Genomic DNA, 25848 nt, shown 5'->3' with positions numbered 1-25848 from the left:
TATTTTTAGATCATATACTCATTTTGACCTTATTTTGGTATATGGTGTGAGATGTTGGTCTAATCTCAGTCTCTAATATACCATTTTTCAATTTTTCCTCTTATTTTGTTCAGTCAATTGACCACCACTCCTCTAATATTTGTTATCCTTATTAGAAGATAAGGTTCTGGAATGCAGGAAAGTCTTGTTGGCTCATATTTATATCCTCAGTGCTTAGCAGAATGCCTGTCACTTAATATTGACATAATAAATACATTTTTATCCATTTATTCATTCAATTGAATATAGTAGCCTAATGTTTGATGAACTCAAGAATATAAATTGTTGAGGTAAAGCTTCACTATTTGCCCAGAACTGTCAGGACAATTGAAAAGCAGTTGAGCAAAAGTTAAATTTATGTCAGAATAAATTCCCAGTAGATATTTGACCTAAATGTAAGAGATCACATCACAGAAAAATTAAAGGCAAATAGAAGGCAGCACAATTAAGGATAATTAAAGAAATAAGGGTTAGAGTTGATTATTAGAAATTAACACAGATAATTTCAATTATATAAAATTAAAAAGCTTTGCCATGAAATTAGCATAGCTAGAGTAAGAACAGTTATTTAATGGGCAAAATCTTCACAGCAACCATCTCTATAATAGTCTGATGGATACACAAGGTAGATAAGTACTGATATAGAAACAAGAATCAAATACATATGTAAGTGATCAAAGGATATGAGTAGGCAGTTATCAAAGGAATAAAAATGAAAATTAGTAATAACCATATAAAACAATGCTCCAAATCATTAAGAAAAATGCAAATAAAAACTCTGAGGTTTCATCTTATATACTTCTCAGCTTGGCAAATATGACAAATGACCAAAATGTTTTGTGTTGAGGGTGGATTATGGGAAGATCAATACATTGTTTTTAGATCTATGAATTGGTTCAATATTCTGGAAAACAATATAGAATTACATTAAGAAAGTCATCAAATTGTATATGCTCTTTGACTCAATGAAACCAATGTAAGAAATATACCCAAAGGAGGTAAAAAATAGAAGGTCCTATACATACAAAAATATTTATAGCAGCATTTTTTACAGGAGCAAAGAATTAGAAATAAAGTGTGTGTGTGGGGGGGGGTAGCTGGGTGGCTCAGTGGATTATGAGCCCGGCTTAGAGATGGGAAATTCTGGGTTGAAATCTGTCCTCAAACACTTCCTAGCTGTGTGACCCTGGGCAAGTCACAACCCCCATTGCCTAGCTTTTACCACTCTTCTGCCTTGGAACCAATACACAGTATTGATTCTAAGATGGTGGGGTTTTTATTTTTTTTTAAAAGAAATAAAGTGGATATAAGCTGAATGGTTGAACAAACTATGGTTTATTGATGGCATATCATTGACTATGAAAAACAACAAATATGGAGAACTCAGAAATATGAAAAAACATAAATGAACTGATGCAGGAAGAAGTACACAGAAGCAAGAGAACATTGTACATAATGACAACAATTCAAGGAAAACAACACTGAAAGATGTCAGAACTCTTATCAGTGTAATGATTGGTTTTAACTCTAGAGTCAAATATACTAACTTGTTCTAGTCATAGAGAGTTGGATTATGGGACTGGGCCCTGACTCAGTATTACTTCTTTCTTACAAGAGGTAGGAAAGTGAGGTTGAATCATTGAGAAGGAACAAGAAGTGAGTGCCAATATAATACACACACACACACACACACACACACACACACACACACACACACATCTCTGAAGGAGCTGGGAAAATGAAGAAACAAAAGAGTCATTGTTTTTGTAGTTTGGCACTTATCTAAATTTTAATTCTGACTTTTGACTTGATTGTCCTTCATGCACTTGTTGCCTTGACCCCAGCATGAGTGTGAGTCTTGTTTTCTTTTTTCCTCCCTTCAGCACTGTCAAGTTAACCCTATATTAGCCTGGTTTAATCTAGAGGATATCCCTCTACTTGTGCCTTACTAACACACCTATTCTTCTCTCTTGACTAAATGATTACCCTACTTCTAGTCTGCTCTGCTTAATTCTAGGTACTTGATCCCATGGTTTATTTTTCTGTGTGTATCTATGATTGTAGCTGAGCAGAGTGGTCTTGTGTAATGGCTTCTCATGAGGCTTCTGTTGCCCCTCCTCTAAGGAAACCCATGGACATACATACGTCTTTTGCAGGGCTCTTATGAACTTTTGGAGGTTCGGAACATAAGAACATAAGAACACTGGACTACCAAAGCTAGAAGTGGTCTCAGAAATCGTCTAGTCTTATGCTTTCATTGTATAAATGAGGAAGATGAGATGCAAGAAGATGATTTGACTTTCTAAAGGCCATAGGGACTAAAATAATGCTTTTCTAACTCCCAGGTCAGTGTTTTTTCCAACATGTATATGATACAATAGATATAGCACTACATCTGCATTCAGGAAGACTTGAGTTCACATCTAACTTCAGAAACCTATTAGCTGTGTGACCTTGGCCAAGGCATTTTTCTTCAACTGTAAAACTGAGGTAAAAATATCAGCTATCCCTCAGGGTTGTTGTGAGAATGAAAAGAGCTATTTTTGTTTTGAGGCACTTGGCACAGGGCTTGGCTCATGGCAGGTACTTAATAAATATTTGTTCTATTTCCCCTCTCTTGCCCCCATACCACACAGTATCCCTTAGCTATAACAGATCCTCTACACCACTGTATATCACTGGAGGCAGAATTCCAGACTGGCATCTATCTCATGAATTTGAGGAATCCAATGAACTGTCAGAGATCAGATAAAGCATTGCTAAATGCTGTGCATTGTCTACACCATTTGCCCAATATCAACTTAATAAACTTTTCCAAAAAAGAAAATGAGGCTAGTCTGACATGACTTTTAGTGAACACATTCATATGGTGGTCCTTACTTTTCAAAGTGCTAATCATCTGGTTAGTAATCTATTCTAGAAATTTGCAGGGATTGATGCCAAGTTTATGGAATTCTCTTTTGTGCACTCCCTTTTTAGCAGTGAAAGAGAGACTCCCCAAACTCTAATCCAGGAGTGGAAATTTTTTAGCTGGAAGCAAGGATTTCAACAGGTCAATGGAGCTAAAGGAATTAGGGAGTAGGGATGTAGATTTGAGAAGATAATGAACTCTGTAGCAGAGAGTCAGTAAGAGAATGAGAGAATGATCTTTCCTGCCACAGGTAGACATTCTGTGGAGGCTATATGAGAAAGCACAGCCAAGAATTACATGGAATGAAAGCATGAGTAAGAGTTAAAGTCTATATCCATGAAGAAAATACTTAGAGTTCAAATGATGAATCTATCAAAGAAAGGAAGGAAAAAGTAAACTGAAAATGAACTGGTTTCCTACATAAAATATAAGCTTTAGATGTGGCAAAACTTATAATAAGCACATTTCAATAATATTATAGGGGGAAAACCCCAAACCACTAGATGACAATCTTATAAATACAACAGACGATCAATCACTGTATATCACAGTCACCAATAGAAGCACACTCAGAAATCTGGCTAATGAGCAACTATAAAATTGGGGTTCTCAATAAAAGCCCAGAATTATGTAAAAAGTCATCTGTTATCTGATAAAAATGCTGAAAACAGTTAAGACATAAATTAAGTTCCAAGCTCATATTAACTACCAAAAAAAAAAACCCCAAACCAAACCCTTTGTGGGAAAGTTCTCTTTCATTAAATCTCTAACTGCCTTTTCATGTTGAAGAAGCCTTTAACATTTTCATTGAAATAATGAGCACTCTTCTGAACTAGAACCAGGACAAAATTTGATTCATTCAAAGTTTTCTCTTCTATTTGTTGGTATCTAAGGATAGGGAGAAAAACCAACTTTCAGGAAATGCACTGTATAAAAAAAGTCATAACAAAACATGGAACAAGAGGAAGAGGATTTTGTTTTCTGAAATGATCAAATTCTGAAGGGAATAATTAAAACAAATCAATCATGGCCTATTTTTGAACAGTCAAATCAAGGATTTGGTTGAAAGCCTGTGGTGATGGAATGTCTATAAAACAGATAAGGAAATTGGAGGAAGTCAGTTTCAATTAATCAGTCAAGAAATCTGATTGCTTGGGTGCATGCCATCCTCATCTTCTCTATCTAGTTTATTTTCAGTTGCCTAATTAGTAACCAGATGCTTCTTCATCCTATGTTATAATGACCCACAAAAAAGGAAATCAGCTTTTTCAATGCACTTATTACTCTTTGTAAATTATGGTTTAGTAAGGTGGTTTTCATCTTCCTGGTTTTCCTCCTCTATATTTACAAGCTTGAATGGAGGAAACCTATGCACTTTCATATCAAAGGCTCTTTGAAGAAATGAATCCTTATGATCTCTGTTGTGGGGTGGTGGTGGTGGTGGTGGTGGGAAGGAATACTTTGCCTTTTGCAGGGCTGCAAGGCTCTTTTTTCAGAGCTTGTGCTTTTCATAAAGTGCTGTAGGTGTGAGTCTCTGGCTCTCTTTGCTCTGCTCACTTCACTGAAAGAACCTTTTATTCCTTTCTCTTCTTCTTATTAAAAGCCTACAATAGTATGCAGTAAATTGCCAAGTTGATAGGCAAGATTAAGCTATTTTGGTTTGTTAGATAGGCCAATGGAGATTAACAATGCAAATTTCATGAAGCTGTGTGAGTTGACAAAGAAATTATAGCATGGGCAAGTTATACATTTTTTGGGGAGGAAAAGTTCAAACTGTTCCTCAAAGATATCAGCTTTGATTCAGGCAAGGTATTTGGAGTTATTGTTAGCTGTAGACACAGACCCCATTTGATATGTCAATAGGAAGAATATTGCAAATGAAATAAAAAATATTCTATTCTGGTTTAAAAGAGAAAAAAAACAACCCAACAAACTAGTGACTATGTAGTTCTGATCATTCAACTTCAAGATGTGGTAGAACTGGAGAAAAATTCAGGGAAATGTACTTTAAATTAATCAGTGTTTTGAGACTTCAGTGAATTTCTAAATTAGAAATAAGAAGGTTGTGTGGGTTAAAAGTTTGGAAACTGTTAATCTATGAAGTGTATGGATTAGGTGAACACGGACTTATTAACCAAATAAAAGAAAATCAGAATTAGAGGGGGTTCTCCTTAAAGGAATGGTTTTAGGACACAAAGAAACATTAACCTATATAAAAGACTATGATATATTTATGCCAAAAACACAGGATCCAAGGAGTTAGGTAAATTATGGGATGTTGTAAGGCAAATCAGAAAGGTTTGGGATGCAGACTTAATTTTGTAGGTTGGTTACCAATGGGGACAAGTATCATCTCTCCCACAATGTGTCTTGTGTTACCACTGTTGGAGACAGAATACTGAGCTGCATTGCTGATTGAATCCAAAATAGCATCTTATGTTCAGCACTGGATTGTCATTGGTATAGACTCTGGAGACATATGGCATCTGTCTCAAAGGTGGGAGGGGAGAAGATGATGTGTAGGAAGCTTGATAATGCCTAGTTAGCATCTAAGCTGTGCTTGGGAGAAAACGAAATAATAATAGTCCTCCTCTCCCTCCCTGTCCATTTTCTTCCCCTTTCTGAAGTGATTCACTGAACTTCAAAAGCACCAAGAATTTTTTTTAATTGTCTAGTCCTGGAGCTGTAATGGGAGTATATTCAATAGAGCTCCTATTTCCCTATTCATGTCCCTTCCCTGGCTAACGTGTTGAAGGGCGAAGCCTGGAAACTAAGAGAGCATCACACTACCAATTCAGAGCACACATATCCCTTCTGCTCACAGTGGTTCCCATTCACAGTGCCAGGCACTACCAGGTCCTTGCAGGCTCCCAGCATGACTCACTCCCAGACTTGAGGTTGAAGGGACAAGAGGGGTTTCCCTCATCTGAAATGAGATTCAGAGCTGGAATGAAACTAAACCTTTCAAATTCAGTAAATGAGCCTATCCTTGAGTCTCCTCATCAAAAGAGAGAACATTTTATTAAGCTTTATTTTAAAAAAACAGCAAAAGGCATATTTTCTCCATTATTTTATGTCTGAAGACATGTCTCTCTGGTAAATCAACAGCAGCTGACCTTAATAGCAAAGTTAAATGAGCATTTCAAGGGGGACAAAATATCTCCCCTTCCAAAGCTTATCTTTGACTACACTTCCAGGATTGAAAGACTCTACAGCCTGCTGCAGATAGTGCCTCTGGTGATCTGGAAGTATAATGACTTTCAATTCCCTAAATATATATATAGGCATTGTAGTTTGGAACCCATGCTGGGTCCTGTTTTTAGGGTGCCAAGAGCAAGTTCGTTCCCCTCTAGTCCATTAGAACTTAAGAGTTTTCACTGAAGCCCAATGAGTAACCCATGCACCTTCTAGACCTTCTTCTTGTTTTCTCTCCCCATTTAGCTGGAGTTAGATGCAAACCATTATCCTGTGGTCCAATTCTGAAGACTAACATTTTTGTCCAAAGGATCAGGATTCTAAAAAGAGAGAGAGCCAGAACCAGAGAGACACATACAGAAATAAAGACTTACAGAGAAAAAGAGAAACCTGGAAAGATACAGATAGAGAAGAGAGAGGGGGAAAGAAAAGAGGAGAGAAAAGATAGGGAGAGAGAAACAGAGAGACTGGAGTTGAGACAAAGAGAACAAAAAGGAGAGAGAAAAGAGAGAGAGAGAAAGAAGAGCAATTTGAGAGAAGGGAGAGGTGAGAGGGAGGGAGTGAAGAAAGAAGTGAGAATGAGAAAGTAAGAAAATAAGATCAAAAGAGAGTTGATCCTACTTTCTTACAGTCACTGATTATACAACAATGACTTCAATTAGTTTAGATTTTATTTTGTCATCTATGCTTACAGTCATCTGGTGCTAGAAAACAGGTATATGTGAAAATATCTTGGTGAAGGACTATTCTATGGCATGCTCATCCTGGCCTATCAATGGCCACTGATGGAAATTTGGGCCTGGACAATGGCATTTAGCAGAAAACTTCCGGGAAATAAAGGGGCTACTTCATTTCAGACCTTCCTGGATGACAAGACTTTTGGTATTTTGAAATATTTTAGCTGGGCATGTCATATGAATTAAAGGTCAGGTATCTGATCTGTATTCTTGACTATTTTATTTATGCAAACCAATTCTATTTTAAAAATCCCACGTTCACCCTCTCAAAATGCACCAGATGAGGACAAGGGAGAGAGAGAGAGGGGAAGGAAGGGAAAGAAACAGCACTATAGAGAAATGCTTCTGCAAGGATGACACTAAAATGAAGTCAGAAAATTCACCTCACGTCAGTCAATTACAAATATCAATTCAAAAGATTATTGGGTAATCAGAAACATTTTTATTTAGGGAGTTTGGTGAAAGCAGCTGGTTTTAAAAGGGATTATAAATAGGCATAACTTCCTTATCCCTGGATTGACCTTATTCATGGAATATCACAGAAAAGGCAGCAGAGTGGGAAAGTTGGATGAGGGGGTTCTAGTTAGGAGTCTGCTATGACAAATAGAACTAGGAGGTCAGAAGCAGTTGGAGAACACTGGATATAGAGACCCTTCCCTAAGAAGCAACAACCTATATTAGTACCTTTGTTGACTTATAAGTCCTAAGTCAAGATGAATGTTAACTGGTCTCCAGAATTCCAGAGGCTTATACACATGTAAATTGATTTGAAAAGTCTTATTTCCTTTTGAATTTCCCCTTAGAAATCTGACTTACACAAAAAACTGGAAACAAAGTGAGTTCCCATTGATTGGGAAATGCATAACCAAACTGTAGTATAGAAATATAATGGAATATTATTACAATATAAAATAGAACTGAAATATGAAGAATCTAGAATAGCATAGGAAGATTTATATGAACTGATACAATGGAATGAAGATCTAGGAGTCTGACTTAGAAATAGACTAAATATGTCTCTGTACATGTACATATTTATGCAGTGACAGTGACCACAGTCAAGGAAAGAAAGACAACATTAAAAAGCAATTGAAATCTGATGGGTTGTGCCTGGAGAAATGATGGCGAAACATACCTTTTTATAAGTAGGGAAAAGGGGGCTATGGATTTGGAATGGGATATATACTCTGTCAAACATGATCACTATGTCAATTGATTTTGTTTAACTTTTTTTTATTATTATAAGGGAAGGTTCAGGGGTGAGTGTGGTGGAAAGAATTTAAAGAGAAATGACTAGTTTAAAAACCAAAGCCAACAGAGAGCTTAAAACAAAAGCAAAATACAATTTAAAACTAACCCCAAAAGTTAAGAGAGACTTCATCAGATCAAGGGCAAACTTGGGTACATGGACTTGTTAACTAGGGTGGACCTAGGGAGACCAACTCCAAAACAAACTGAACTCTAATTTGAAAAAAGAAGTTTTCTTACCAGATGCTCTGGTGAATCAGTGCATTTCTCACTATAAAAACACATTACATTTCTTTTACCCTCTAGCTCTAAGAATCGGTTAAAAGGAGAGTGGTTAAATAAAAAGTGTCTGTATTTCCTATTTGAAATAACTGCTACTCTAAATTGTTAATTAGAAGAAGGTTTTGATTTATTCACTGTGCGCCTATCATTTATTATGCTATCTGTGGCCCAGGGAATTCTATAAATATAGTTATATTTTCAAAACAATGTCAATGACTATTTTATAAACAATGACCATATTGTGTTTGGAAAATTTCAGTTCCCATCTTAAGTGAACAAAAAAATGTCACAGTGCTGTGATTATTCTTTGTTCCTAAATCATTAGTCTTTTCACATTTGTAATATTAGAATCTCTGAATTTCAAACTTTCCTTTACATGTAATACATTATTTAGTCTCAAAATCTACACAGCCTCACTTGTTTGAGTTTATAGTTTGCCCACTCAGTTCCTGTAGCTCTGATGAACAAGTCATTACTTAAGCAGTGCCCAAAAGAACATTTTCAACAACCTCTAAGATTTCATCTCTTTGAGTATTCAGTGAAAAGAATTTGGATATTCCTTCCTGCATTAGTATTTCACATCATTTTTTCCTAGAATGCTATACTAATTTTATTTTGATTCGTTCCATCTCTTCAAATTTTCCAAGACTCACTACTTCTAGAAAACATTTCCTAGGCTACCTAGGAAGGTATCTCAAAAAAAAAAAAAAATCTAGGGTGGATTTGCTTATTGATTACTCACTGGATATGACTTTGGGCCATTCTGTCTCTGGTTCCCAACTTGACTTGATGGGGAGTTGTGTCCAACTCTAATGTCTTTAAACTACATTTATTCTTAATTAATACAAAATAACAAATCATATTCTGAAAGCCATCCCTTGTCTCCAAGGAGAGAGACCAACATGTGCCTTACTTTATTCTCAAGTTATTTAGGGTTTGTTGTTGTTTTTAACAGAAAAATGTTGACAGCATTCACCAGGGAGTAGGAACAGTTATGATGTGGATGGAATAAAATAATTAGAAAATTTTACAGAAATAGAGGAAGTTTCTTTCATAAATCAAATCCTAAATCTAGTCTGGATTGTATGACACTCACCAAATGGGCCTGAATAAATGCAAGAATTGCCTCATTTCCTTTAACTCTAAATCCTTGTCAGCAGTGATGTTGCCATGCCTTTTGTTTTGAATAGTTCACAAAAGTTTTTGCACAAAGTGAAACTTGAATCTTCAAAGTACATGGCTATCATATAATTTCTTTTCCTTCAAAGGAAACAGAGCCAGGCCCTAAAATCTAACAATGCCTGTATTTGAGAACTCGGATGTAAATAGCATCTAAAATAGAGTAATAAGTAACAGATTTGCATGAGAAAATTCCCAAGAAGTTCAGCCAATAACTTTGTAACAGACTTTCTGTATGAAAAGCTATAATGTTTTTTCTCTGCTTTTCCAGCTAGTTCTTTCTATTCATCCAAAGGGGAGCGCTATTCCTTTATACTGACCTAGAAAGGAGGGACCTTAATGGAGGTAAGACTGCCCTCAAAGTAAATCTTTATGGCATCATTCAACATCCAAAAACTAAAGCCAAACTTATAAATGTGACTCTAGAATAGTTTTGCATCTCAGTAAATAGCCTGCTTTCTATATCAGTGAATTACTTGTTAATTTTAATCAAGTGTCTTGATATCTAGCACAGTGCTTGATACCTAAGAAATATCTATTGATTGACTGACTGAGAATAGACAATGATACCTCAAAGTATAAATGAACCTCCCATCACTAATACAGGAAACAGAAATTAATGTATTTCCCTTAGGTGTGGAATATGGATGTTGAATTTTAAATTGCATGAGACATAATTAATTGCTAATATTTATTTGATGCTTTAAATTTGCAAAGTACAAATAGTTTCTCATTTGATCATCACAACAATCCTAGTATTGTTATCTCCATTTTACAGAAGAGGGAACAATCTCAGAGAAGCTAAGCAACTTTACCAGACCAGATTTGAACTCAGGTCTTTGATGCCAAGAAGTCTACTAAACCACCTATATATGGACAATTAAATTCTAGCAGATTTCTGTAAATTTCAGCAAATACATTTCAAGTTCTAACTATGTTCCTATGTCATCAGAACGAGTACAGAATTCAAATATTAATAAAAAGACATAGATTTGGTTGAGAACCATGTGTTTAGGAGATCAGAGATGGAAAAGATCTTGAAATTCATGCAGTTTAAATCTCTTGTTTTACAGAAAAGGAAGCTAAGGTCCACACAGGTGAAATGATTTAATTAAATAAATTAAGCTCTTTTTCTTTTCATGGTGCCCATGTAATTTTCCTAGGGCTATACAACCTCTGCAGAACATGGTCACATAATTTCTATCTATGAAGAACTCAGGTTCACAGGCCACTGAATGCAATTATGATTTATTTTATATAGTACTTTTAAGGTGTACAGAGTGCTTTCCTCTCAATAAGTGTGTTAGGGAACAAATATTATTATCCCCATTTCATTGATGTGGGAGACTAAGGTTTACAAGTCAAGTGATATGCCTACTTGAAGAAATAGGATTCAAATGCAAGTCTTTGACTATTAATCTAAAACTGTACTAATCCTTTTGCTTCTGCATCTTTACTGAAAGAATGAGAAAGCCTGGGGAAAGGCATAATTTGTAGCCATTTAATAAACATTTGGTAGGCATCTATTTATTCTTCAATGCTTGAAGGATGATCCAAAAAGATCCTAGATCCACTAAAAATATATTTCCATCCAACATGAAAGAGTATAAGATGCTTCTTTCCCTGATTCCACATTTTCTTTGCTCAAACATCACTAAAGAAAAAAATCAACAAAACTTGTTGTGATAAAGCTTGTTTCCAGTCTTCTTGCCTGCCAGATACTCCAAAAAGTATCTACTTTACTTTAGTAGCTCTGAAGCCTTTTAGGACGCTTGGGTTCAGTTAATGAAAGGTATAGTTATCTTAGAGACCCCATGCTTGTTGAATCCCATGCCATAGGGGCTATGAGCCGACTTCTCACCAATTAGGATCCAAGTCAGGACATGAAAATGTATAGAAAGGAGTCTGCCTTCTTCATGGTGCTGCCTCCAGATAAAATTAGTCAGACTGGGGATTCATTTGGCCAAAGACCAATCCTCACCTACTGTATCATGTGCTTTGCAATCTCAAAGGCCAGATCATGTGCTGCAGAGTTAGCATTTACAAGGGAACTTTTCCATTCCGGCCCTGTAATCATACTCCCAAATTTCTGCTTCTAAGCAACCTGAGAATGAAACTGAGAATCAGGTGGCTTGATAAATACTTTATAATGTGTTTAAAAAATGCCCTCCGGGCTACTTGCTGCCCCAGGAGTGTAGCAAGTTCCTTGAGCAAAGGCAAAGGGAAGACAGAATGTCCTCATGACACTTTTAATAGAGCCATAAATTAACCCAAAGACAATCCGTGGGGTCTGGAGGGGTTTTTACACATCTTTCACTGCTGATGTTTCTCAGCATGCTAAATTGCCAGAGCTGGACTTAAGGAAACAGGAGAATTCAGATCCTGTTGTATCTTTTGACTTTGTAGTTACTGTGAACACTTTCTGGGGAACAAAGGATGTATATCCTGATGAAGAGAAATGGTTCATCTACATTCAAGATCCTTGGGATAGGTTACAACTTTGGACAAGTTAGCCAAAGCAGGGCTGTCTAGATCCACCCTTCCAAGCTATGGGAGAATCCAAAAGGACTTGTTTATAAAGCAATCTCACCTAAAAGAGAAACACCTGGCAAGGATATGATGAGGCTATGTGGTACCAGGGCAGAAAGTGCCAGAGGTGGAGTAAAGAGGATTCAGGTTTAAATCTGACCTCAGCCATTTGCTATTTGAGCAAGTCATTTAACTCTGCTTGCCTCAGTTTCCGCACCTATAAAATAGGCTAGAGAAGGGAATGGCAAACCACTCTTTGCCAAGGAAATCCCAAAATGGAATCACAGAATCTGGCATGACTGAAGGACAACAATATTTTGCCCAGAAGCGTCTTTTGGGCCAGTATTTGAGGGCAATAATTGCAATAGTCTAGAAGGTTTTTTATTGAAATAAAAAGAAGTGATTGTATTTATCCTTACAGAATGCTAGCAGATAAAGTGGGTCAAGTAAGTTAAAGGGAAAAGAAGAAAGTGAAGGAGAGAGCAGGTACTAAAGTTTGGTGGTACAATGAAATGAGGACTTGACTGGGAGTCAGGAGACCTGGGTTCTAGTTCTCACTCTGTGATAAGCAATAGTGTGTTCTTGGCCGTCATTTAATTATCTGGACCTCAAATTCCTCATCTATAGAATGAGGAGGTTGAACTTCAATTTAGTTTATTATTATTATTTAGTTTGTTATTCAATTTAGGCTTTGCCACTGCTAACAAACTTTCTCAGGGGGTTTTAACCTAGGCTCCAGGAATTTGTTCTTTTAATATACTTTTATAAATAACTATATCTGAGTGCTATTGATTTCCTTTGTAATTCTACTCACTTTATTTTGTGCATTGAAAAACCCTCTTCTAAGGAGCTTATGGGCTTGTCACCAGACCATCAAAAGGGTCTGGGACATGAAAAAAGGTCAAGAACTCCTTTCTATGTCTATACAATCACTTCCCCCTGTTCATGAGAAAGTCATATAAAAATCATTTTATCACCACCATTTGTAAAGTGCTTTGGACAGTGTCCAGCACATAGTAAACACTATATATTTGTTGTTGTTGCTGTTGTTGTTATTGTTGTTGTTACTACTTCTAGCTGGGGATTTTTGATGAAAAAAGGACTGATCTCTACATTTCTCCCAGTCTTTGTCTGTACTTAGAAATAGGCTGCACAATGAACAATCCAAGCCAATACTTGTAAAAGGAGAAGTACCTCAGTGTCAAGGGCTGAGTTCCAAGGGAACACAATCAGATCCTTGCTCTACCAGTTATGGAGCCCTGACCTGTACCAAGCTCATGAGCTAAGCCAAGAGTTCCAAACACCTGGGCTCTCCTCTCGGCTCATCAGTTCATATCCTGAGCTACCAGTAGCAAGTCATATGGTAATGATAATAATAGCTAGCATTTCTCAAACGCTTTAAGATTTACAAAGTCAAATGCAAATATTGCATTTTATCTGCAGAATATGCCTGGGAAGTCGGTGCTGTTGTTATCTTCATTTTACTGCTACCCTTGTTTCTTGGGGTCCTATTTATAAAACCAAAAGAGCCCAACTATTTACCAGGGAATACTTATGTGTCAGAGCAGTAGATATCATGGACCACAGTACAGAAAAACTTTATCACAGTGAGGTTGGAAAAATCCAGGCTAAGTTTGCATATCTTCAATAGGCAGTTGATAATCAGCTAGAAGTTGATGTCTGGCAGATGCTGATCAGCATGATCAAGTTTTTCCTAACTTTTATATTCCAAATAGGCAAAAAAAAATTTCCACCAAAAATCTTCCCAATTTCATATTGGAACTGTTCTTGCTTTAACTGACTTTCCAGCACTGAGGAACAGGGAACACTTTGTAGGGTAGCAGGCCCTATACTCTTCCTTTTGAGTGGGTAGGTCCTCAGCTTCATCCCACTTACCCACTTGCCTACTGAGTCTAACCGAAGATTCTTCTGACCTCATGTTCTATCTCTGGCAGCAATGCTAAGGGGATGTCATGAAATAGTTGCTCTTTACAAGTCTGTCTTCAAAAGGTTATGGGTGTCTCCTCAGCATCCCCAAAATGCTGTCACTGCACTGACTGATGAAGATATTTTAAGATAATGTCTAGCCCTGCTTCTGCCTGAGCAGAGGGAAGGTCCCACTTCTCTTTTTACCCATTGTTCAATCAACAAGCATTTATTAAATGCCTATTATGTGCCAGGCATTGTGTTGGTACTAGGAATACAAGGGAAAAACATAAAACTGTTCCTGACTTCAAGGAACATATATTCTATCAGGGAAGGCAACATATATACATATAAATAAAATATGAAATATAGCAAAATTATCATGGATCAAAATGCATTTACTAAGTCTTATGTGTTAGGCACTCTGCTAAATACAGGTGATACTAAGAGAAAGCAAAATAATCTCAGCTCCAAGAATTAGGGGTCAGAAGAAGGTGTATTCCAGGTATGAGCTATACAAAGAAATATACAAAGACAGAAATACTATATATTGAGGAATACCAAGTAGGCTGATTTAGCTGGAACATAGAGTATGTAAGGGCATGTAATGGGTCTGGATCCAGTTTGTGCAGGGCTTTAAATGTATTTTGGCCTCCAGGGAGTAGGATCTATGAGTAGGGGAGTGACAACATCATGGGCTATGGATGCAGTAGATAGAGTGCTGGGCTGGAGCCTGGAGGCAGGAAGACCCAAATTCAAATCTTGCCCCTGCCACTTACCAGTTATATGACCCTGGGAAAGTCACTTAACTTCTGCCTGTCTCAGTTTCATCACCTGTAAAATGGGGGATAATAACAGTGTCTACTCATGGGCAAGGAACAAAACTCTGGCAGTTGTGTGGAGGATGGGTTCAATAGGGTAAGAGCCCAGTAGGGAGACAATTACAATAGTCTACATGAGAGATAATAATCCAAATTAGAGTCGGGGTCCTGTGAGTGCAAAGAGGACAGATGAGAGAGATGCTATGGAGGAAGGCTTCACTGATTGGACAAATAGCTCTCTGTGATTCTTTTCTCTCTAGGAATGGCTGTAATGAAACAAAAATGCTTAGCATTAAATAGCCATTGGGATGGTTTATAGACATATTCATCCAGAGCACTATCCTTCAAACCACAAAACAATTTCTGATTGGTTTACTTTACAAATCCAGTTCCTTAAGCTATGTTGTTATTAAGTTATTCAGTCATGTCCGACGCTTTGGTATGCCAAGGACCGCAGCACTCTAATAATGTCCATGGTGTTTTCATGGCAAAAATGCTGGAATGGTTTGCTATTTCCTTTTCCAGTGGATTTAGGCAGACAGAGATTAAGTGACTTGCCTAAGGTCACATAGCTAATAAGTATCTGAGGCTGTATTTGAACATAGGTCTTCCTGACTCTAGACACAACACTCTATCCACCTAGCTACCTCCTACACTGTATTAGAATCATCATAAAATGCCACCGAACACAGGAACCATATGTAATTGTAACCTGGGAAAGTTATTCAATAATCCATAACTGATAAAATAAGTCCCCTTTCTACTATGTGATCTAAAATTTCACAACTTTTACAATCGAGAATCCTACCATCCACTGCTGTGCTTGTTCTTGTTATAGGCTCTGCAAGGGAATGGATTATAATACTGAATTCCATTTAAGTTTAACAATAGTTTCAGAGTGAAATGATTTCTAGGTAGTAAGAGGCACTAGATTTAGATTTAGAGGATTTTGGTTCAAATCCCCATTCTATCACTATGACTTTGGATCAATTATTTAATTTTCTGAACACCAACTTCCATTTCTATCAAATGAGAAAGAATTAGCCCACGTGATCTTTAAGGTCCCTTCCTGCTGTAACTATGAACCCAAAATTCTTTCATTCATTCAATATCAACATACTTTGGTTTTGTTTTAAATCACGGGAGATAAAAAACTACCCAAAATAAATTTGGGCAAAAAGGACAGCAGAGAGTGAAAAATAAGGCAGAGGTCATTGTTTGGCATAGACTTAGAGCTTCCAAACTGTAAAAACTTAAACCTGGCTCGGGTCCAGGAATCTGCAGGGAACGAATGGCCAACAACCACTTAAGACCACAGTTGAAATGTACAATTCCTACCACTGTCATGGCTTGGCCACTAGAGGGCACCATAGATTCATACACCCACCTTTGAGGGTGGGTTCTATAAAGCCCAACCACCTCTATCTAGGAAAAGATCATCTCAGATTTGTTTCTCTCCCAATGTGAAACTGATGATTAGAAAAGAAACACATTCTAGGCATTAGTCATTAAGGCAGCACAAAAAGGGTACTGGAGGGCACTGGAATCTACCCAGCCCATATATTAGTATAAGAAGTAAGTGTTTATTTAAGTTCATATAAAATCAGTGTACATCTTTAAAAAAAAACCCATCAAATACGCCATAAAAATAGGGCATATCTTATATAGGAATGTTGTTGATTAGCATAATTATATAATTAGAATAAAAATAACAATGACCCCACCATACACAGAGACATATGAATAAACACACACTTTGGAATATTTGGAAAAATTGGGACTGCTTTAGATGGAAACTAATGAGGGCTTCTATCTAGGTAAATGACGAAGTCACGTCAGATTGAAACTATTTTGTCATGGTATGAGCAAGAACAATTCAAACGTGAGGCCTGCTGGGAGGAGCTTCACACTTTTTTTCAGAGAGTAAGTGGGATGGAATGGTAGGATCGTGCTTTGCGCATCCAGGCATTAGACCATTGGTTGTTAAATGGTTAGGACCTGGATATGAGGACTCAGTTGGAAATCCTGAGGAGCCCGGCTAGTGGTGGAAAATGATGAATTGTCCTATTGTCGTGATGACTTTGCTTTTCCTTGAGGGTCCCTCCATCTCTTAGGAGTTTCCTTTTCCTCTTCTACCTTGTTACTCCTTAACATCTCTCATACTTAATGAAAGAGAAAGCATTGCAGAACTCCCCAAAAGTCATTTGGTGGAGATGGTAGCTACATGCAGCTGCAAGGAAAACTGAAGGGTTTTTTAAAATAAGAAATACCCTTTGTGTTGATATTGGAGCAGATAATAGAGATGAAAAATCATTGAGCTGCAGTAGTTCAACTAAAACTAAACTATTCATTCTAAACTAAAAATTCAATTGTGTAAAGCCCTTCTAGATTGCTTTTTGATACCTGGAGCCATGACGAGGCAGCACCCAAAGCTGATTAAACCAGAAACAATTTAAAATCATCTGTCACAACCACAGCCTTCCTTCAAAGAAGCCATAGAGATGTGTCTCTGGAACACTGGGATTTTGTAGAAGTTTGAAATTTGTCACTAACCTAGAGTTTTGTCAGTCCTTCCCACATACTCTTTAAAATAAGAAAAAAAAAACAGAAAGTCTTTTAAGAATCACACAGTGGAAAAGTGCAATCTTTCCTCGTTCAGGAACTAATTAAACTAAGAGGAGGATCTGAACACTTTGGAAATTAATATAACGAGCAGAAATTGAATTGAGAAGCAGGCTAGTCTAACGGGGAAAAAGCAGCCACAAGGCATAGTGAAATCCTAACCCAGCTCTTTGAACATTCATGAACTAGGGCATTTACAGCTAGACAGAATGACTACGAAAGATGTTAAGTAGTAGAAAAATAATCAAAGAGAAATTGCCGCATTTTCCTCTCTATGTCCCCAGCATCCGTACAGGTCCTCCCTTTTGTGACAAAAATCCAGGGTAGTAAGTCTCCTAAGCAACATGTTTTTGGGTTCAAATTTCCCAGTAGAATTGAAGCTCCCTAAGAATCAGGAATGTCATTTTTAATTTTTCTCCCCCACCTCCCCCCGATGCCAGCACACTGACTTTGTATGGTGCCTTAGGAATATTTGTAAGATTTGGGGCATGTAGCAGGCTCCAAATAGATCCCTCAAAGTGGATAGTGGGACAGTGAGGGTGAATAGGATGTGGGGAGGAAGGAGAGGCTGAGAGGGACGTGCTTCTTCCTGCTGCAGCACCCTGTTCCCAGGCACCCTCATTCAGCGCAGTGCCCCAGGCACAACCACAGGGGCTGAGGTCCAGGGCCAGGAGTGGGGATGGGGCTAGACCTGGACCTCAGCTCCAGATCTATGGGAGAGGAGGAGACAGGAAGGAGGAGCATGAGGTTTCCCAGTCACTGTTTGGCTAGGCAGCAGCCAGACCTTCCTCCTGTCATGAGGATTCATGAGACATTTGTGGAAAGACATTTGTTTCCTAGAAACAAATGTTTTGTACTTTATTAGGAGGGGAAGCTATACTGACAGTGACTAAAATTGTGCACGGACATTTTCATTATTGAAGTATTCCAGAGAAACTGATCATGTTTGTTTGTTTTATAGTTTTCAAGGAGGGTTAGCTATGAACTACCAATGTCCATTAGCTGATAGAGCTCAAACTGGATTGGTTGCAGTATTCAGGGATCTCATTCAATGAGTAAAGAAGAAAGACACCCTGATTACCTCACATTTGTGGGGTGCTTTAAGATGCTTTTGTACCAGGGACCAGGGTTTCTTGGGCAGCTAGATAGAGCACTGGGCTTGGAATCAGGAAGACTCATCTTCTGAGTTCAAATACTGTGCCCCTGGGCAAGTCACTTCACCCTATTTGTTTCAGTTTCTTCATCTGTTAAATGAAATAGAGAAGAAAGTGGCAAACCACCCCAATATCTTTGGGAAAAAATTCCAAATGGAGTCACAGTCATGGATGCAACTGAACAACAACAATAAACAACCATATGATCCAGAGAGGATGGATTTTGCAAAGTCCATCCACTTAATTGGACACCCTATTAGCATGGAGAGTTGGAAGAGGCCTTGGACATTGTCTAGTCTAGGCATTTGTTTTTGTGCCCTAAATCACTTTGGTAGCAATCTGGGGAAGCCTATGGACCCATTCTTAAATCTCAGCCTAGTGCCAAGTCAATGTTACTAAATGCATAAAACAAAATGCACAGGATAAGAAAATAAACCAATTATATTAAAATAAAAGTTCATGGACTCCAGGTTAAGAACTTCTGACCTAGCTGATCTCTTCATTTTACAGGTGAGCAAACTCAAGACCAGAGGTGGTGACTTGTCTAAGGTTATAAAGTGAGCAAACAGCAGAGCTGGAATCATTCCCCAGATTGTTAGTTCTCTTTCCACTTACTCAGCCTTAAGTCTTTATGAGTTCCCTCACTTCTTTCCCAGGAATAGCCTTCCATCACATTCCATGAGTGTTATCGAGTTCAATTACTTCCAATCTGCTTATCCCTTCTTATACAATCTTTATTCTATCCAAGGCTGGTCCAGCCTCCATTGTACCCCCTTCCCCCCCCCCCCCATTCACTAGGTTGTACAGAGGATAGAGCATTCTTGGCTTGGAATCAGGAAGACATACTCCTGAATTCAAATCTGATCTTAGACACTGTGTGGTCTTGGGCAAGTCACTGCTCCAGTTTGTCTTACTTTCTTTGTCTGTAAAATAAACTAGAGAAGGAAATGGTAAACCACTACAGTATTTTTGCCAAGAAAACCCCAAATGGGGTCATGAAGTCAGAGACTAAAATGACTGAATAACTAAGTACCAAAAATATTTAATGTTCTCTCTCTCTTCAATCTCTCTCTCTCTCTTTCTTCAATCTCTCTCTCTCTCTCTCTCTCTCTCTCTCTCTCTCTCTCTCTCTCTCTCTCTCTCTCTCTCTCTCTCTATTCCTTACCTTCTGTCATCTTATCAATTTTAAGACAGAACAGTGGCAAGGGTTAGAAGTTAGGTAATTGGAATTAAGTGACTTGCCCAGGGGACATAGCCTGGTATCTGTGGTCAAATTTGAACCCATATTCTCCAGACTTCAGACCTGGTGCTCTATCCACTGTGTTATCTGATTGCCACTTAATGTTCTCAGGAAGAAATGGCTCTTGCAGCAATTTATTTCCTTTTTGCTAGGTGGTGTTAGAAAGTCTTCTTTTTTCTGTCTTTTTTTTTCGTCTTGAAATACACAAAGTCGAGTTTCTCTCAGTCTCATCTGTAAAGTTAGAGAGTAGGGCTGGCTCCTCTATAAGGTTCTGTAAATCTATGGTTATTCTTCCTTAGTGTTAGTCAATGTCAAATGTCAGTTATTCTCAAAATTTAAAATTACTCAGCACGGATAATTTTGGTATGCTGTCTCAAATCCAATTACTATTCATTTCCTGTGGTCAACAAGGCTGCTGTGAATGCTATGAAAATAGGCAGCTCTCAAAAGATTAGTCATGACTGATTTTGAAAGAAAGTCAAGATACAGCAGTCAAGAAAATCCTTGTTTGTCTATTTACCTGTGAGAGCTGGTCTCCCTCTGTGATACAACATAGTTGAAAACATTTTTTTAGACTTCCCCTACAAAAGCAACTAAGTTTGGCTGAGCAAGTTGGAAGATTCTGGGGGACAACCCGTGTATGACCAATTTCTTTTGTTACGAAAGGGTACACTTTTCCAAGTGCCTTCTCTCCCACAGGTGTCTGAAGTCAACAATAACTAGCATTTACTCCAGACAGGCAGAAAAACAACTGCTTCTCTGTTTGGGTGGCTAAAGGGGAGAAGTGTACCCAGCCTTATCCTTGCCAAGGAATCACAATCAAGCAGCTCTATTTGCAGAGCACATCTGGTTCAGTTCTCCAGGCTACTGAGAATGGGCAGCAGGCATCTGGTGAGGAGAAGTCTTCAAGAGCCCTGGATTACCTTGAGAGGAGCCATCTAGGTGATTTAAATAGGTAGCACGAGGGAAGTGACTGGTGTAAAAGAGGTAAAAGGGAGGACAAGGACCTATCATAGCCTCAAAGATTTAAAGCTAGAAGGGACCTTAATGGTCAACTAGCCTATCTGTCCCACTTAACAGAAATTGAGAGAGAAAAAAGTACAGTGGCTTGATTTATTCTAGTAGAAAGAACAGACTAGGAATATTTTCAACTTCCTATCAAGGTCTGAATCCCAAAAGACCTTAATTCGTAGAATCTTTGGTTCCATTACTTCCTCCCATGCTGACCTTGACCACATAAAACACACAACTTAGTCTCACCACCTCTGAAATGCTGACCTCCCTAATACCAAATGGGAAATGGTCAGTGACCCACTTCCCACAGACTTCTTGTGTGAGGAACAAGAGAATAAATGTATCATGGAGATCTACTAAGCTTTCTAAAGGACTTTGGATGCAAGACTGCCTGGCCTCATAGCCTTCCAGGTCCAGAATTCTAAATCTAAAGAGGGGGAAAAAAGCTAAGTGGCACCTGTCTTCTTGCAAAAATCCTCCAGAAGAATAAGTAATCCCCCCAGAACACACACACACACACACACACACACACACACACACACACACACACACACACACAGAGCTGGGTCTATTGTTGGTTGTTGGTTATTTTTTTTTTTTTGCATTTTGCATTTCAGTGGTGATTCCAAGATGATGCAGATAATAGAGTTACATGAAAGTATACCAATTGCTGGTATTTCAGAATGTTAAAATTTTCATTGCTCTTATTTTACTCCCTTCAACTATCACTAATTTTTTTATGGGGGAGGAGGAGTAAAAGTGGTATTTATCTAGTTTAACAGTAGTCTTCAATAAAAATCTAGCATTATAACCACAAAAATTTGTTTAAAATTTAACACATAGTAACATCAAAACAAACAAATGTTGCTATGGAGACAACTACCTAAATAAAGGCTCACAGAGATCCAAAACATGACGTCACCCAGGCCTGCCTGGAACCATAGTAACCTGCCAGGATAAACAGAAATATTTTGATTTTTTTTTCTATCAAGTAATGTCAGAGAATTAGCAATTTTATGGCAGTACTTAAGACAATTTCCTTGTAGTGTTCTGTACTTATGCTCCTAAAATAAGAGCAAAGGTATTTTTATCAGGGCTATTATTATTACCACATTAACTGTATCCAACAAGTGGAGCATGTGTAGGACATATCTTCTGTATCAAATTCCCCTGAGCAGTTGCTGACCCCAATAAACCAAGAAATTTATGTTCCCAGAGCAACATGTGGGAATGTTAGTCAAACAGAGGTTGGACACAATCATTCTTGGAGATTTTTGTCTTCAAAATGTGTAAACACACACACACTCACTCTTACACACTTCCCAGATTTGCCAAGGCCCAACCTCATTGTTATGCTGGTTGACCAAAGGATATTCCCTGCTATTTAGATTTTCCCAAATAACTTCTGTGTTTCCACCATCCTCACCAAGAGAGACAAACACAGACATATAGACAGAGACAAAGAGAGACAGAACCATACAGATAGAGACAGAGAGACAAAAAGACAAAGAAAGAGAGACAAAGACAGAGATATAGACATAGACATGAATAGAGAAAGAGCAGATAGAGACAAAGAGGCAAATACAGATATGCAAGAGCAAGAGAGAGAAAGGGTGACAAAGAAACAGACAGAAACAGAGATTAGTGACAGACACAGGAACAGAGAGAGAGAGAGGGAGATAGAGATAGAGAAGCGAGAGAAAGTGAGAGAGACACAGAGATATAGAAACAGAAGATAGAGACAAAGAAAATGAGAGACTGACAGAGATAGAGACTCAGAAAGAGAGAGAAACAAAGAGAGGAGATAGAGAAAATGAGAGACAAACAGAGAAAGAGAGGGAGATAGAAATAGACATAGAGAAAGAAAGAGAGATAGACATTATCTGGCACACACAGAGAAGAGGAGATAGAGACAGACAAAAACAGAAGCCTGCAGCAGGGAGCTGTTCAGAGATAGGTCCTTTCTCTGTTAGGATCCCTTTGAAGGAAGCATGACACAGGCAAACTAATAAGGTCTAAAAAGAGAAACTGAGATGATTCCCATTTATCAGCACCCCTCTCCCAACTTCCTCTATTGCTCTGATGGGGAAGGGAAAGATCAGGAAGACAAAGAAGAGATAAGGCTAGAAAGAGGAATGTAGAAGAGAAGAAGGAAAAGGGAGAAAGAGAGAAAAGAAAAGAAAGAGGAATGATGAAGAGCAGGGGAAAATAGAAGGATGTCCCACAGACAGGCTGACCTCCTCAAAATTATAACTAGCATTTATATGATTGGTTTGCAAAGCACTTCACACATTATCTTATTTGATCCTCACAACAACCCTGGGAGGTAGGTGTTATTATTATCTCCATGGTACAGATGAAGAAACTGAGGCAGACAGAAATGAAGTGATTTACCCCCAAAAAATATAGAGAGGCTGGATTTGAACTCTGGTCTGCCTTGACTCCAAGTCCAGCCTTCTATTCGCTGCACTACCTTGTAGGGAAACAGAATTGAAGGTGCCTACATAATAATTGTAGTGCAACTATAATTGTAGCCATGTTTTATAGAGAATAACTAATCAGGTCAACTATAATGAATCAGGAAGACCCGAGTTCAAATCCAGCCCCAGACCCTTACTAACTGAATAATTATGGGCAAGTTATAGCACTGGTTTCTGTCTCAGTTTCCTCATCTATAAAATGAGGATAATAATAGCAACATATCCCAGGGTTGCTGTGAGGATCAACTGAAATAATATTCATAGAGTGCTTTATAAACCTTAGAGCTCTATATAAGTGCAAGCTATTTTACCCTCTCATCTCACATCTCCTAGAATTTAAACCCATCTATATTACTCCTTCACAGCATCTCTGAATACATGCTTACAGACCATTTGAAAAGCTCCTGGTTACAGTTATAAACAACTAAGCATCATCCCCTTTGACATATCGAGTCTCTAAGACCCTTGGAGTTCAAATAACTCATCCTGAATTGAGCCAGGCTTTAGGGACCAGAATTAGAAGTAAGACTGTATTCTTTTCCTGGTACTTGGCCTATCAGATTATCTTCACTCCAGATGGCTAAAGGGAACTAATATCGTTCCACCATCAGCAGTTTTAGACAGAGGCTCTGTCAGAGCCTCATAGATATCCTAGAGAGAAGGAATCTTAGAGGTCTATTTAGTCTAATTCCCTCATTTTATTGATTGTAGATTTGGAAGGTACCTTAGAAGTCACTTAAAACAAGTTTATTTTTACAGATAAGGAAACTGAGCCCCACAATGGCTTTAAGTGATTTACCCAGGATCACCCAAATGGTAAATAGCAAATTAGGTTTTGAACCCAGATCCTCTGATTCCAAATACTCTTTTCATTGCACCAAATTGCATATACCTATTGATCATGATTCCTTTCTTTGTATTCCTTTTTCCTCTTTATAAGATGTAAGGATATTTTTAAAGTTATTAAGCTCCTACTTGGCATAGATGTTGAATGACCTGATTATTAATTCTCTATAAAGTATGAGACAAATATGAAAGGTTACAAAAAATAAATACATGGAAATATAGAAGACAGTAAGTTGTAAAGGGGGAAAACCAGCAGAGACATCAACTACCATATTTTCCTGGTCTAAGGGGAGTTTGCTGAGGAAGAATAACACCTAAACTCTTCCAGCACCAAGTACACCTCCACATTGTGTGTGTGTGTGTGTATGTGTTTGTGTGTGTAATCAGTTCTTGCTTAATGTTAATGGGGCCATTCCTCTGAGCCCTGCTTCCTGTCAGGGATTCTGCTCCCTTGAAGCCAGAATGACTTCAGGATCCCTGGGATGGGGCTTCACCCAAATTGCCAAAGGGTCCTGCCATCTATTTGCCAGCTAGGGGGTTGAATTTTCAGAATGAAAATGAGGATTTTATTTTTATATTATTTATATTTATGTCTATATATTAAAATTATATTTAATGTACATATACATATGTGCATATAAATGAACACACATGTGTGTTTTATCCATGCATTTGGTATGCGTATACACACGTGTGTGTGTGTGTGTGTGTGTGTGTGTGTGTGTGTGTGTGTACCCACAGAGCTATATAAATGTATACGCCCCTTTCTAAACTCATTATTTAGTCTTGGTCTTCCAGATAGGTTTAAAAATGACAATAATCAAATAATCAAAGATCTTATCCAAGGAACTAAATATAGCCACAATATTAAGTCCTTTTCTTACCAAGGTACTATAAATTGTAGCTAATTAGCTCTCTCAACCTTTTTGGGAAATGCAAGGTCTCAGAATTATAGACTCTTACATCTCAAAGAGACCTAGAAACCATATCTCATTGTCTCTGTACTGGGGAAAGACCAGAGGATACTTGTCTTGCCCATGTTTGTATAAATTAAATAATGGCAGGGGTCAGACTAAAACCACTTTTAGGGTTTCCATTACACTATAATTACCTCCCCCACCCCCAATTTGTCAGCGGGTTAGCAGGACATGGGATTCCAAATCTAGAGCTAGAAAGATACAGTAAGTGAATTGCCCAAGACCATACAGTAGTAAGGAGAAGAGGTGGGACTGGAAGCCAAATCCTGTGTTCTTTTAGAAGCAAGCTTTTTTGAAGGGGCTCTAATTATGATAAAATCCTGACTTCCAAGCTCCCCATGCTTAGCACAAATGGTCAACAAACATAGTGTCTTGTACATGGTGGGCTCTTATATGTGTGTGGAACTGAACTGATTTGAGCTTTGACTGCATCCTTTTGGAGGATGAGGATGTTTTGATTATATTTGCTTCCTCCCCAATCTGCACAAGTTAAATATAGCTGACCTAGTTTCCCTCCTTTAGCTTGGGAGAAGCAGTGAAAATGCCCATTTAAATGAGCATTGGACAACAAGGAAGCAGTCAGTATATGATGCCTCAATTCTTTACAGCAAAGGATGCTATGCTAAGAACAGGAAAAGAAAAGAAAAA

General features: G+C 38.0%; 1 protein-coding gene and 1 pseudogene across 2 annotated transcripts in view; one reads left to right on the top strand and one right to left on the bottom strand.

Annotated features, from left to right (window-relative positions):
• LOC107651713 (60 kDa heat shock protein, mitochondrial-like) overlaps nucleotides 1-12104 on the top strand; it is a 46397-nt pseudogene extending 34293 nt beyond the window's left edge.
• The window catches only part of TPPP (tubulin polymerization promoting protein), a 141372-nt gene that overhangs the window by 68680 nt on the left and 46844 nt on the right, over nucleotides 1-25848 (bottom strand). The gene's annotated exons all lie outside the window — the stretch shown is intronic.

The sequence above is a fragment of the Monodelphis domestica genome, chromosome 3 (assembly GCF_027887165.1).
Source record: "Monodelphis domestica isolate mMonDom1 chromosome 3, mMonDom1.pri, whole genome shotgun sequence".
In the NCBI taxonomy this organism is placed as follows: domain Eukaryota; kingdom Metazoa; phylum Chordata; class Mammalia; order Didelphimorphia; family Didelphidae; genus Monodelphis; species Monodelphis domestica.
The sequence above is the reverse complement of the archived record's forward strand: the minus strand, read 5'-3'. Positions and strand labels throughout refer to the sequence as shown.